Below are 14,676 nucleotides of genomic sequence, written 5' to 3' on the forward strand. Positions count from 1 at the left end.
TGTCATTTCTACTACATTTGGAAAAAAAATGAAACAAACAGTTTTTACAGATCTGCTTTTTAACTACACATAATATTTGCTAATACAAACTCTTTGGTGAACAAAGTGAAATCTAAATGTCTCAAGTTATTACTTACCTTTAAAAATCACTAATACGGTTAGTTTATTTCTGTTCATCTTCTAGTTTCTAAATCATTAGGCAATGTTCATGTTATATATTTTGTTTTGTTGGGTCTTTTTCCTACAGGCACAGGAAGCTAAGAGCTTTTAGGACAATTTGTTCAACTGATTGATTGGCTGAAGGATAAATACTCTAGAGAAATAGTATAAAGCAGTTGTGGTTTAAGAAAAAACTTTGAATCTTGCCAGACATGATATTGCTATAAGATTAGTGTAAGTCCACCCCTGAAATTCCTAAAACTTCTATTAATTTAAGTGCTGCACCTTATGGCTCTAACTGACGACATATTTAATTGGGCTGATAGTCCTTTGATAATCAAGTAGCAGTACACATTCTAGTTTTTAAAATAAAGTTAGAACATTCTGTTATGCAGAGATTGAAGGTAAATCTAATAGAAAAAGTGGATTCTTCAGTCCAGAGCTCAGGTCATTTTGCAGACTCTGCTTATGCCACCACTGAGGTACTGTCCCTCACACACAATTGTTAAAGCTGTGAGTGAAATTCCATTTCAAGCAAAGGAACATCACAAGACCAGGCTGGTTTTGGCCTTTTGCAAGGGTTAAATGTAACACTCTGAGCAAATTTCCCAGATATATATATATATAATAATATATAATATATATATTATATATATATATATAAATATTCCTCCCTAAAAAATAAAAAATAATTAAACAAGTACAATTGACATAAGGTCTTAGTGGGAAAAAAAAGGGAAAAGAGAAACCAAAGAAATCAAAGGAAGAAATACCTCCAAATCTGTGCAAATACAAAATTTGCTTTTCTTTCACAGCTTGATTCTTTTGATATGAAAACCTGTTATGATCTCATCTTTACACAAGTTCTTTATTGTATTTTGTGCAACTAAGTAAATATTAAAAAAAAAAAAAATTAAGAAAATAAACCCCTAATCTAATAAAGCTAAAATCTAAAAAAAAAATAAACCCATAAAACCCAAACCCTAACCACTTACCAGCACCACCAACACTGAAACCAGCAAATAATCTGGGCATATTTTTTCTAAAAAGAATGGTTGTTTAATTAACTTCTCTCACAAATATATTTATTTTTCTTTAATTTACGTTAGACTCAGGAAGAAAGAAACATGACAAATGTATAACTGAGATTCCCCAATTCTCAACTCTCACTTTGTCCAGAAATTAACTGGAGGAGATTTAGTAAAAGAAAAAAAAAGACAAAAAAGGGACCAAAAGTTCTCCCCCAAGCCTTAGCAGTTTGGTGAGACTCAGCAGGTAAGGGCAATTTCTGTAGTAAATGGATGATAAACAAATTAAATAATTGGCATAATGCCCAACCACCTCTGATTCACCAAATATATGCTTCTTTATAAGGGAAAGCTTACAAAACTGGGAAAAGCAAGTGGAAAGAAGACGGGTGAGATCTGAGTTTCTGCCCCTGAACCATGTGAGATCTGTTCTCCATCATGGTTTCTCATCAGAAAGGTATATATAAAACTTTTTGCAGTCCTATGCATATTCATACTTTCATGCTGTACCTATTCATTCATGTATTCTACTCTAATTATGGGTTCACTACCACTTGAGGAAGATTTGCCAGGCATCAGCCCAGGTGTATTTTGTCTTAAATATTCTATCAAATTATTTGCTTGCAAACACTTTTTATACAAAAATAAATACAAGGATTTAATTTTCAGTTGCAAAAAAGCAGATGCATAAGAGAACCCATCCATCATGATTCAGATTCCACTATGTTTGCATGGCCTGAAGCAGCCAGTTTGAACTCATATACATGCATCCTCTTTTAATTCTGGTCATCCTTCAGTACAGAAATGACTTAGACATCTATATCACATGAAAGTTGAATCCCTTACAAGTTTTTTTCAGTAGTCTTTATCTTTTTCAATAATCTTAGTTTAGGCAGGGTTGAGCAAAAGGAATTAATTTTCTCTGCCAGAAACAACACCTAATTAGGTGCAAATCTCAATGAATTAAAACCTGGTGTCATGGCTGTTACAGCAAACACAGCTTATATGTTTCTTTTTTTTTTTTTTTTTTCAAAAGCAGAGAACACAGGACTTGAAATTTATTCCGCCATTTAATAGCTGTGATACAGCAAATTGCCCTGGAGCACTGTGGGCTTGGCAGCAGTAAAGGCCAGCAGCATCCTGTGGTGCATCAGCAAGAGAATATGATTTTTCTACTCTCAGTTCTTTTTAGGCCACACCTGGAAAAAATGTTCAGCTTTCATCCCCAAGTTCAAGAGAAGTATCAAAAAAATTGAGAAGGTCCAATGGAGGGCCACCAAAATGGTTACAACTGGAGAACTTCACATAAAAATAAATATTTCTGTAATTTAATTTTTTCAGTCTAGGAGGTTCAGGAGGAACTTAATCACCCTTTACCAATACCGTGTGTATACTTACGAAGAGGGAGAAGGTACTCTCTTTACAAGGGAGCCTGGCAACAACACAAAGAGAACAAACTTGCTTCATAAGAAATTCTCTTTGGTTATGAGAAAAATATTCCTCACTGTGAGAACAACTGACCATTGCCCAAAGAAGTGGTGGAAACTCCCGTGCATGAAGTATTGAATACATAGGTTAACAAAGACCTGGAAATCTTTATCTAAAGATTTGTGCTCAGTAGAAGGTTGAACCAGGTTCCCAGAGGTCCCAGCGTTTTAATTAATGACTTCTGAATTATTAATTTTTTTCTTTTTCAGTATTCTTGCTCTATTTTTGAAGATCTTATCTTTTCCCTAAAATTATTCTTACTTTCTAAAATTAAAAAAAAACTATTTAAAGTACATAGAAATGAAATGTGTGTAGATATTCTGTCCCTCTTCTGCATTTGAAAGAGCATGAGAGGGATATGTGGAAGAAAAATGAGAACGTGCTCTTTATCTGACTCAACTGTTCATGTAATTTCCACAGGAGAAACATATAATGAGGCTTTGAATTTAAGCTACACTGCCTCGGGGTTCCCCCCTCCAGTTATCAGACTGAAACTCGAGTCACATTACACTTATACAAGAGTGGGATTACATTCCCCTAATGGGGTAGGATTAAGCCAAAGAAGGTGGAACAGCTTTCAAAGGAGCAACTTCAACACAGGGGGCCAAATTCTACTCTCAATTACACACATGTGACTGTCACAGTGATTTCAATGGGAATACTCAGGTGTAACCAGAGGTAGAATGACTTTGTGACATGGAGCAGATGTGAAAAATCCAATTGTAGACTAACCACGAGCATCTAACTTTCAAACAGTCTCTGTATTGTGGCTGGTAAGCAATGGAGCTTTAAATAGGATCATGATCTACTGCACTCGAATGTAAAACTTCCTTTCATACTGAATTCATCTTCAGCCTCTTGCAACTGCTATAAAGTACAGTAAAACTAGAATAACAGACACTGAAAAATGAGGATGAGATTCTGGAAGGTGAGATTCTCTTCTCAAAGACCTTATAATTTTTCTGCTTGTTGAAGCATTTGTCTTGCCTCCAGCAATACATCACCTGTAGTGTCAGGCTGTGATCAGAGCTGCTTTATATCCCTCTTTTTTAATTCCTGCAGTTTTACAAGTCAATGTCTCACTTTTTCTATCTTAGAGGATTTTTTCAGTTATCTGTGCATTTCTGTTTCTGTAGAAGTTAGGAAGTGTAATAAAACAATAATGAAGGTTCTGGGTTTGGAAGATTTATTTAAGTAAAAGTGATTTCAGCATGACTTACAATATGTATCCCTCATTTGAAACACACTGGACAAACTTTGCAGTAAATTTCATCAGTGTCTGTAGAAGAATTTAAATTCAACAGTATTAATTCAGACCAGCAATTTACCAGAGTGCTAATAAATTGTATCATAAGTGGCTGAGGTACAGGCATATTGAAGGGAAGGGAGAAATATAAGTAGAAAAGCAAATTGCTGACTGGAACATTGCTGTCCAACCTGTCTGTCTAGGACCAGCTCATCTGATGTGAAGGACACATGTGAAAGAAGCAGAGACTCTCCTGTATTGCTCGTGTTACATAACCACATGAGCAGCGCTGACAGAATGAGTCACACCATGGGCAGTGCAGCTGCCTGTCACCCAGGAGGGTGAGCACAGAGCTGTGACTGCTCCTACAGGAGCTGCCCAGCCACCAGAGAGAGAGAGCTCACTGAGACTGCACTCATGGGCATGCTGCAGACCACAGAAGAAAGGGGAAGTGCAAGGAGAACTAATCTGGCAGTAAAGTAGGGATTTTTTCTACGTCAAAAATTCAAATCCAGGTAACCCATGCTAACTTGTAATTCAATCTTTTGTTCACTACAGAAATTATTTCTATTGCATATTTTGATTCACTGAGAAGCATTCTTATAATACTTTAATCAACTAATTTCACTAACACTTTTCAAGAACTCACTGACTCTACCTCCTCAGCCTAGTACTGAAAAATCAGAAAGATGTAAGAACAGAATCCAAAATTAGGAATAGAAATACACATCAGTGAGACATCTGAAAATTATTATGCTCAAACCCATATTTGGATCATATTTTTAAAAAGTTAAAAGTCAGAAAAGAGTTGCCTCTAGTAATGCTGTGGATGTATAATTTTCACGAGTCTCCAACAAAAAGCTTTGTCTCTCACCATGCATTAGCCACCGAAACATTGCATACCTTATCAAAATCATCCAGGAGAGGAGTCAAGGTAAGTCTGTTAAAACTGACAAGAGAAGACCCCCTAGGTTTATGCTGAGGTACCATGTCAAAGGAACCAGGCCAGGACCTAGAAACTGACCAGTGCAGCCCAACTTACATCATTGAATGTAGGATAAACCATTTATCTGAAAAAAAAAAAAAGCCCAAAAGACTGTCTCTCCACTGTATTTGGCAGAACATGAGAGGAACCATGCAGCTACTTTCTGGAAAGCCAGAAAGACTAAGCTGTCTCCTTTTCAGGCTGTGGCACAGCTGGTAAGATGCTTCTGAATTTCACTAGCATTTACTGCAGCCATGTAAAACTGCTTTTCTGGTATCATACAAAGAAAGCACCATGTCCTTTCAGCCACATCTCTGTAGCACATCATAGATTCGAATTCTGATTTTCATACTAAGTAACAACAAAATATTAATACTGAATAATCATTCTATTTGATAAGAAAAATAACACAAGTAGTTAAGCAGAACATAAACCAATCATCTGTCTAGGAGAATCAGACAATACCTACACAAATAATGTACCTATGATAACGCAGAGAAAAATAATTGAGAAAAATATTTTGCAAATAATATTTGAATAGTGCTCATCTTAACCCTGCTTCACATAGCTGTCACTAAAATTTACTGTACCTGACTGCCCTTTACCATTGTGATTAATGTTAATAAAAAAATCTAGTTGTGTTTTATAACATTGTCAAAAAAAAAAAAAAAAACTGCACAGGGCAAGTGGGTGGATAAAAATTTGCAGCACTGACTTAGAATCATAAATATTACTGATTAATAAAGTGTGGCTCCTGTGATATAATTACTCTTCCCACTGTTTTGTTCATCTAGGCCTTGATTGTGAATGGATGGAGCTAGTGGTATTTTACCATAAGTAGGCACAAAGATGTACTTGGGTCTTTTTGGAAAATACGGAATAAACAAATCTCAATGACATTCAAAATGTGTAAGACTCACGAACACCTTCATACATTTAAATCAAAAAACAGCATAGACATTCTCTTTGTATTTTTCTTTGAAACCAATTTAAATCATGCTTTGTCATGTCATTCTTTCTGTATTTTCTAAGAAATGTGTAATTTCTTTCCAAGAATGATTCAAGAATAATTTTCTTCTCAGCAGAGGACAGGAAAAATCATAAACTACAGTTTCATGAAAGATTTTGATTATGAGAGGACTTGAAAATAAAATATTGAGCAATGAAGAAGAAATAAAAGAATTTATGGAGATAGCATTTCTACCATTTGTTGATTCTGTATCTTTGAGTCAGATGCTGGAGCAGTCCCATTCTTCAGCATGTATTTAAGTGGCTCCTGTTAGTGACTGCAGCTCTAAGAGAAGGACTAGATATTAGTCTACAGTTTTATTTTTTTATTATAATTGAATTCAAAGGTAGAAAGCCTGTGATAATTAGTCAAGTTATGTCAGTGGCACATAAGTTCTGTAATCATATTGTCTTAGAAGTTTTAATAAAACAAAAGAAGAGAAAAGGAAACAACTTCATTGGAGAAGTTCTTTTTTTATATAAATTCAATAATAATTAAAATACAGTACTTAAACTGTTAGTTTTTAATATTTTATGTTTTATCCAGATAACTATAAAGTTATTCCAGATGTGTCAAAATGCAAAAGACCAAAAAGAGGATAATGAGTTTTTTTGAGACAAGAGGAATAGCTTTAAAAAATCATATAGAGACATTATATGACATGGGGCTAGAGGAAATTATCTGCTATAGAGACATTTTATTAGGTCAAATGTTGTACTTCAAGAGTGCTGAGTATGCCATAATCCCTTTTCTCTGCTGCTTTGGTGTTACTACAAAAGAAATGCTTCTTTAAAAGGCTGACCAGTGATTGCAAAGTAATGGAGAGAGTAATGCAAGTACTGGAAGAGGGTACATAGACAAATTTTGTTCAAAAGCTGATATAGAAAGGGAAGACCTAAGGAATTCTGTCTCAGTTTCCAGGTCAGTTGCCCTCCCATTTTCACAACATTAGGACACGTGTGCACTTTTACCTACTTTCCTTATGTACATGGAGACCACATCCACCTCTACCAGGAGCACACCAGGATGAGGAGAAAATGACAATATCCTGGCTGTTAAAAAGCGATTAACCCAAAAGGCTGAGTTCAATAGAAAAAAATTAAAACTCACATCAATACCACTGAACTGTTTTTAGTATATCTGTAAAGAGTCTGTGTGGTTTGTATCGATAGTGGCCTCTTGTAGGTATTTTACTAGCTGAGTTCTAAACATCATAATTATATAGGTTCTCTTTTTTCTTCAGTGGGAATAGGAGTGGAAATTAAGTTTTCATTTGAAATTGTCATTTGCCCTAATGTTTTATTGCTGAAGTGCATGAGAACATATTTTTGTAATTAGCACAGAAAAATTCCAGGCTGGAGGTAGTATACCATGATGACCAAGAGATCAGATCCCATATCTTGGGTATCACTCTTTTAGGAATTATTTTTAATCCAAACATTTACGATTTACTTGTCTTGGAGCAATAGTGTATTTTTTTTAATTTTTTTATTATTATTATTTTTTTTTTGTGACAAAACCTATCCCAAACTTTCTATTTTCAGAATCCTATCAGGCTATGCCAATTCAGTTCATGCCTAAGTTAATATATTTGGACAAAATCCTGAATGATAAGAAGGAGGCGTTGCCCTTATCAAGGTTTCTGAAATACGGTTTCCTTAGGAATGACCTTCACTGAGGGTACATTCTGTGCATACAAAGAGCAGAGTCATTAATAAATTATATACAATGTAGGACTTGAAAAATACATACAAGGTAGACAAGGCTTTGTAGTTTGAAAGAGCTGCATGAAACTGTTAATATATGATGTGACTTGAAGTAAAAGCAACTGATCATACAATAATTGCTTCTAGAAAATCCAGTACCATTTGAATGGAAATAAAAATCAAAGGGGGAAGTTAGCATAATAATGTTACCAACAGCTTTTATCAAACACTAGAAATAAAGGTAGCAAAGTTGTTCAGAGTCAGCAAAAGGAAAGGTTATAGCAAATTTTCAATGCTGAATTCTTTTTGACATGGAGAATTCAAACTACATCTTCAAGGATAGTAGATGAGAATGGTACTTCATACCGGTGATATAAATACAGATAAATCAATTTTAAAATATTCAAATAATTATTAAGATGGTTGTTTAAAATGTTGCAACATTACCAATCAATTGAAAATATTTAGACATTTTATTACACAAAAATATTAAATTTAGTTTCAAGCAGAATGTTTAATCTCTGCTAACACTTGTATAGTTTATTTGGTACAAACAAACTGGTATTATATGGGGTGAAAAAAGGGAGACCTCAGTCTTCCAAGACTTCCACCTTTGAGGAGCTGTGAAAGAAAAGCAGGGGATGTCAAGTATTCACATCTCAACAAATGAGTCAAAACTTGGTTTTAATAAGGAAGACAAAGGCTAGAAATTGCAAGGACTCAATCATCCTGAGAGGGAAGTCAGTAGAATGAAATTCTGTGCCATTCAATGAGACAAGACTGAGTCCTGATCAAAAACTGCAGCATCTCATCTGACATGATACTTTTATCCCGTCTCTAGCAAAAGCATAAGAAAACAAGATGCATACAGATTGACCCATGCCTGATAGAACCTTCTAGAGGCCAACACTGATTTTATTCCTTAGGCAATCTATTTCACCCTTCAGTACCCATTAAAAATTGTGACAGCGAGCACTGCAGAGTTAATAATTATATGTTGCCTGAAAAAATGCTACTTATTATTTGCTTTTATATCTACTGCCTGATAAATTGGAGTAGCTCACGTGATAAATAGATACTTTATTCTTTGTCTTTGACTTATCCAACATCGTGGCTAACCAAATCTGGCAGGTTAAGAAATAGTAAGAGGGGTAGTGCTGTTGTCAGGGTTTTGGTTACTTAGATCATGGGAATTGTTCTGGGAAGCCTAGTTTACTGGGGGCTTTGTCCACATGACAAAGAAAGGGAAAAGCATCTTTTGTCACAGAATTTCCAGGCTGATGAAGGGGGCCTTAAACTACATTTGCTGTGGGACGGGGACACTTATCCATCCCAATTTTACCAGTGAGATGCCATGACCTGCAATGGACGTCAGGAGCAGTTCAAAGGTATTTCAGCTGCTTCAGACGGTGTGCCAGCATCATACAGATTGCTCAGATGCCTCTACACAAACACTCATACTATAGGGAACAAGAAGAATTAGAGATCTGCACATGTCTGTATGGATATGATGCCACTGGCATCAAAGAGACATGGGCGGATGGCTCCTATATTTATTGTCATAGAAGGCTGAAGGCCTTTTAGGAAAGACAGGCTAGGGGGGACATAGACAAGGAGGGGGCACAACCCTCTATGTCAGTGAACTGGCTGGAAGAATATGGAACTCTGCCTGCAGTGGATGAGGAGTAAGCCAGAAGCTTGTAGGTCAAGATTAAAGGAAATATGCAGACAGAGGATGTCATAATGGAGGTTCTGCTACAGGCCACCCAATCAGGAGGATGGTGCGGATGAAACCCTCTATAGGCAGATAGAAGTAGTCTCACACTCCCAAACCCCTGGTCCTCATGGGGGTTTTCAACAAGCCCAATATCTGTTGGAGGGACAACCCAGAAAGGCATGAGCAATCTAGGAGGTTCCTGGAATGTGTCAATGACAACTTCCCCATTGGAGTGATAGAGGAGCCAACAAGGAGAGGTGTGATTTTGGATCTTGTGCTCAGCAACAGGAGGGAGCTGGTGGGGAAGGTGATGCTCCAATAGAGTCTTGGCTGCAATGACCACCATGTGGTAGGGCTCAAGATCCTCATGGCAGTGAAGAAATCATGCAGCAAGCTAACAGCCCTGAGCTTCAGGAGAGCAGACTTTGACTTCTTTAAGGACCTAATTGGTAGAGTTCCAGAGGACAGAGCCCTGAAGGGCCAAGGGGCCCATGAATGTTGGCTGATCTTTAAGGACCTCCTGCAAGTTGAGGAATAATGTATTATTCAAGTATTCAAGTATATGTATTCAATGTACAAGGAGAAAATCAGACGAAAATGCCAGGATGCCTTCATGGATGGAGAGGAAGCTGTTGAGCAAACTCAGAGGGGAAAAAAAAGAGAACTTCCAGAATGTAGAAATACAATAGATGGCCTGGGAGGAACAAAGGGAAATTGTATGGGAAGATAGGGATAAGGTTAGGAAAGCTAAGGTCCAAATATAATTGAGTCTTCCCAGGTATGACCACAGGAAGGGCTTCTTAGGTATCTTGCAAACAATAGAAAGAATAGCAATAATGTGGGCCCGTGGTAGAAGGAAATGAGAGACAGGGCTGCTCTGCATAAGTAGAAACCTGAGGTTCTCAATGTCTTCTGTGCTTCAGTATTCAATGGCGAGTGCTTCAGCCACATTACTCAACTTGAGAAAAGGCAATGGAGGCACGTGGAACAAAGACCCTTCCGGCACCATTAGAGAGGATCAGGTTCAAGACCATCTAAGGAGACTGAATGTGGCCAAGTCCAATGAAATTCATCCATGAGTCTTGAGAAAACCAGCAGATGAAGTTGTCAAGACATTCTCCACCATTTTTGAAAAATTCTGGCAGTCAGGTGAAGTTCCTAATGACTGGAAAAAGGGAAATATAATTTTTATAAAGGAGAAGATTTTAGATTTTTAGATTTTTACAAATATTAGATTATCCATTTTTAGAAAAGAGAAAGTGAAAGACCCAGTTAGTCTCACATCTGTGCCGGGAAAGACCATGGAGCAGATTCTCCTGGAAACTATGCTAAGACATATGGGAAAAAAAGAGGTGATTGGGAACAGCCAGTGTTCATTTACTAAGGGCAAACCATGCCTGATGGATTTGGTGATCTTCTATGATGGGGCTACAGCTTTGGTGGATAGAGACAGAGCAACTCACATCATCTACTTGGAGCAGTGCAAATCATTTGACACTGTCCCACTTGCCATCCTTGTCTCTGTATTGGAGAGATGTGGATTTGATGGATGGACCACTCAGTGGATAAAGAACTGGCTGCATGGCCACACTCAGAGTTGTAGTCAGCAGTTCAGTGTCCACATGGAGATCAGTGATGAGTGGTGTCCCTCAGGGGTCAGTCCTGGGGCTGATACTGTTCCACACCTTTGTCGGTGATGTGGACAGTGGGATTGAGGGCACCCTCAGCAAGTTTGCTGATGACACTGAGCTGGGCGGGGCAGTCGACACAGGAGGGAAGGGATGGCATCCCCAGGGACCTGGACTGGATTGAGAGGTGGGACCATGCAAACCTCAGGGAGTTCAGCAAGGCTGAGTGCAAGGTCCTACACCTGCATTGCAACAATCCCAGCCACACCCACAGGCTGGGCAGAGAAGTGATTGAGAGCAGCCCTGTGGGGAGGGACCTGGGGGTGGTGGCTGATGAAAAACTCACCATGAGCCCACAGTGAGTGATCACAGCCCAAAAAGCCAAAGAAATCCTGGGATGCATCCAAAACAGCATTGGCCAGCAGATTGAGGGAGGGGATTCTGTTCTGCTCTGCTCTGCTCTCTCTGCTCTGCTCTGCTCTGCTCTGGTGAGACCCCTCCTGGAGCACTGTGTCCAGTTCTGGGGTCCCCAGCATAAGACATGGAACTGCTGGAGCAAGTCCAGAGGGCCAGGAGAGGAGGGCCAATGTCATTGGTAAGGGCAACAATGCATCTCCCATATGAAGACAGGCTGAAAAATATGGGGCTGTTCAGCCTACAGAAGAGAATTTTGTGTGGAGACCTCATAGCAACCTGCTGGTATCTGAAGGAGCCTAGAGGGAAGATAGAGAGGTACTCTGTCAGAAACTGTAGTGACAGAGCAAGGAAAAAAGGGTTTCAAAGTGAAAGAAGAAAAAACTAAGTTAGATATTTGGGAGAAATTCTTTACTGCAAGGGTGGCAAGGCACTGGAAGAGGTTGCCCAGAAAAATTGTGGATGCCTCATCCCTCACAATACTAAAGGCCAGATTGGATGGGGCATTGAGTGGGACGTGCCCCTGTCCCTGGTAGGAGGGTTAGAATCAGATGATTTCTAAGGTCCCTTTCAAACTAAAGCATTCTATGATTCTAGGACTATTCGGGCCAATTTTTTTGTGGTGGAAGAGCTTTCACTTTCTTCTATAAGAATATTTTAGGATCTATTGTGTTTATTTAGGTAAATTTAGTTTCCCTCTAAAAATGTGTTGGGTTTTTATAGAAGACATTTCATAATTTACTATTTATTTTACACACAGTACTGTAGCACAGTATTATTTTCCTTTAAAGTAAAAGGACTATTAAGTGAAGTGTGGGTTTTTACTAGAACTTCAGCATGCAGAAACATAGGCACAGTATCTGCATCTGCTAAGGATGTAAATGTACTCTACTTTCACAGATATTTTCAAAAAGAAAAAAAATAAATGCTATTTTCAGTTTTGCAAAGGATTTGGTGCAGCACAGGCTTGTGCTCAGTTATCTCCTCCTCAGAAACATCCAGTAGGTCCTATTTCCAGTGAGGTGTTGATCAAGATTCTGTTTGTTATTCAACCAATGGTGGCTAGTCAGTCCTCCGTTGTTCGTGTTAGGAGCAACTGCTTATGCCAGGCCTCACTGCCCACGCAGATGGCAGCAGTTTGCTGAGGATGTATGAAGTGTAACAGTAACTGGCCATGTCAGTGTGAGGCTGCTGTCTTTCAGTGACTTTCTTACTGTTTCCTTACCTGTTTTGGGACTCACAGATACAAGGCATATTCTGCTGCTGCTGCTGCTGTTCTTGCTGCCCTAGGGAGCTCAAGCATGATTTCTGCCTGCTGCGGACAGAGGCAGACAAATGCTGCTTTTTGTGGAAAACAGCACTCTGGCATAATTAATGAAATTAAAGTCTCTGTGAATATTTGTTTTACATTATACATTCTTACAAAAATGACTGCATCAAATAGCTATGGGATACTTCAGGGTCAAATTCTGGGTTTTACCCATCAAATTGTATTCATAGCAGTGAAATTAAGAAGTATGAAAGTGAGAGTAGTAAGTCTGTCTCTATATCTCGAGACATAAAAAAAATAGAATTTATTTGATTGTGTAGTTATATTTAAAATACAAAATGTTAGTCTGCACATTTGAGTAAACTTGCAGTCTAGCATATCATGACAAAGAATTAATAGTGTCATAACACTGGCATATGATAGAAACACTGTAAGTATTTTTTACAAAGCAAACATTATCTTTACATAACAGCACACAAGCTAGCTGAAAGAAGAAACTTTTAGAGATTTACTTAATATTAAAAAGCAGGAAAAGCACACTAAAGTCCACAACAGCCTTGCAGCTTGGGTGGGTTTCACTTGATCCTTAGAAAAGTATACAAAGCCTCTTACTCTGATCTTCTGCTATATAATGCTATACCAAGCAGAATCTCCAAACCTCAGACAGACAGCCTTCCTGTGGGAAAATCCCTAACTTTTCTTTATAATCATGAATCTTGCTAGGGGCAAACAGAAAGAACGTTTTAGTGATTAAGCATAGGATAGATTCTTTCAAAACGTCTTTGCGTAGGGTTATCTTAGTCATTAGATATGTAGTATTTTTAAACATCCTGGATCAGCTCTTCAAACTATGCCCCAGCTTCTTTGTGTTGTAGGTGTGGTACAAAAGAAAGAAGCTGCCCTTGCAGGTCTCTGTTGCACCTCCATGAGCTTGTGCTATGCTGTGAATCTGGACACAGCAGTGTACCTAATCAAAGCAAAATGTGAGAAGGGGGAAAACTGATAAGATTTCCTCACTTGCATTTAAACTCTGGTTTAGATGGCATTGAACTATTTTGTACTATATCTATTGTATGTGGATGAAAAATACGATTAGAATGAACTCCTAATCATTAAAGCTTCATTATTCTGGGAAAAGAAACCATGACATTTCCCTTCTGCTCTGCTCGCCCTTGTCGTTGGCTTCACTGTTGTGTTTTTAGTGAATAATAGTGAAAATAAGGCATATCTTTCCACATGCTGCTAAATATTTATATTGACCGCTCCACCCTACCACTACTTTCCATAACATTGTAGCTGATCACTTTAAACAGTTCAAACAACAGTCTCCGTTAAAAACCCTGTTGAGATTATTTTACGCTCTCTGATGCAGCCTTCCATTGCCAAGAGATTTCTCCTAATATTCATGGAGTCAGTTGCATTACAAATTGCAATTATTATCCAAATTATACCTACAATGTGCTTTTAGACAAATCTACTTGTCTAAAGCTGCTGGTGTTTGACTGACTCTGTAGAATTGAATAAAGCAAGGATTACCTTAAACTTAATTTGAAGAGGTTACAGTACTTAGAGCTCAGTGTAAGGTCAAGTTCTTGCACAGGAACTGTTCTATTGTTCACACACTGCACCGAACAGTTGCACAGCAAAAACAAGAGTTTAGAAATTTCTCACTTAACAGTGGTATTCCTGATACAAATATGACAAGGAACTTCTGACAAGCTCAGGAAGAGGAGATCATATCTACTAGTACTTGAGAAAGAAACACAACAGTTACAGACTGAAGAGAAAATCTGTAATAACAGCTATTACAGACACAAAGAGTTTTTTTGAAAATTAGGTATTCAAACTCTAACTTCTAACTAGAAAATAACTTCACAAAGATGGGCACAAAACCTTACCTGTATCTCTTAAATAATTACCTCTTCTTCTACAATCTCCTCTTCCTCACTCCCCAAGAAGCCAAGAAGACTTGGTCAGTGTATTCTGGCTACATTGGCAACTGGCAATACCAGAGAACACCAGAGAA

Source organism: Poecile atricapillus, chromosome Z (assembly GCF_030490865.1).
Source record: "Poecile atricapillus isolate bPoeAtr1 chromosome Z, bPoeAtr1.hap1, whole genome shotgun sequence".
NCBI classification, from domain to species: domain Eukaryota; kingdom Metazoa; phylum Chordata; class Aves; order Passeriformes; family Paridae; genus Poecile; species Poecile atricapillus.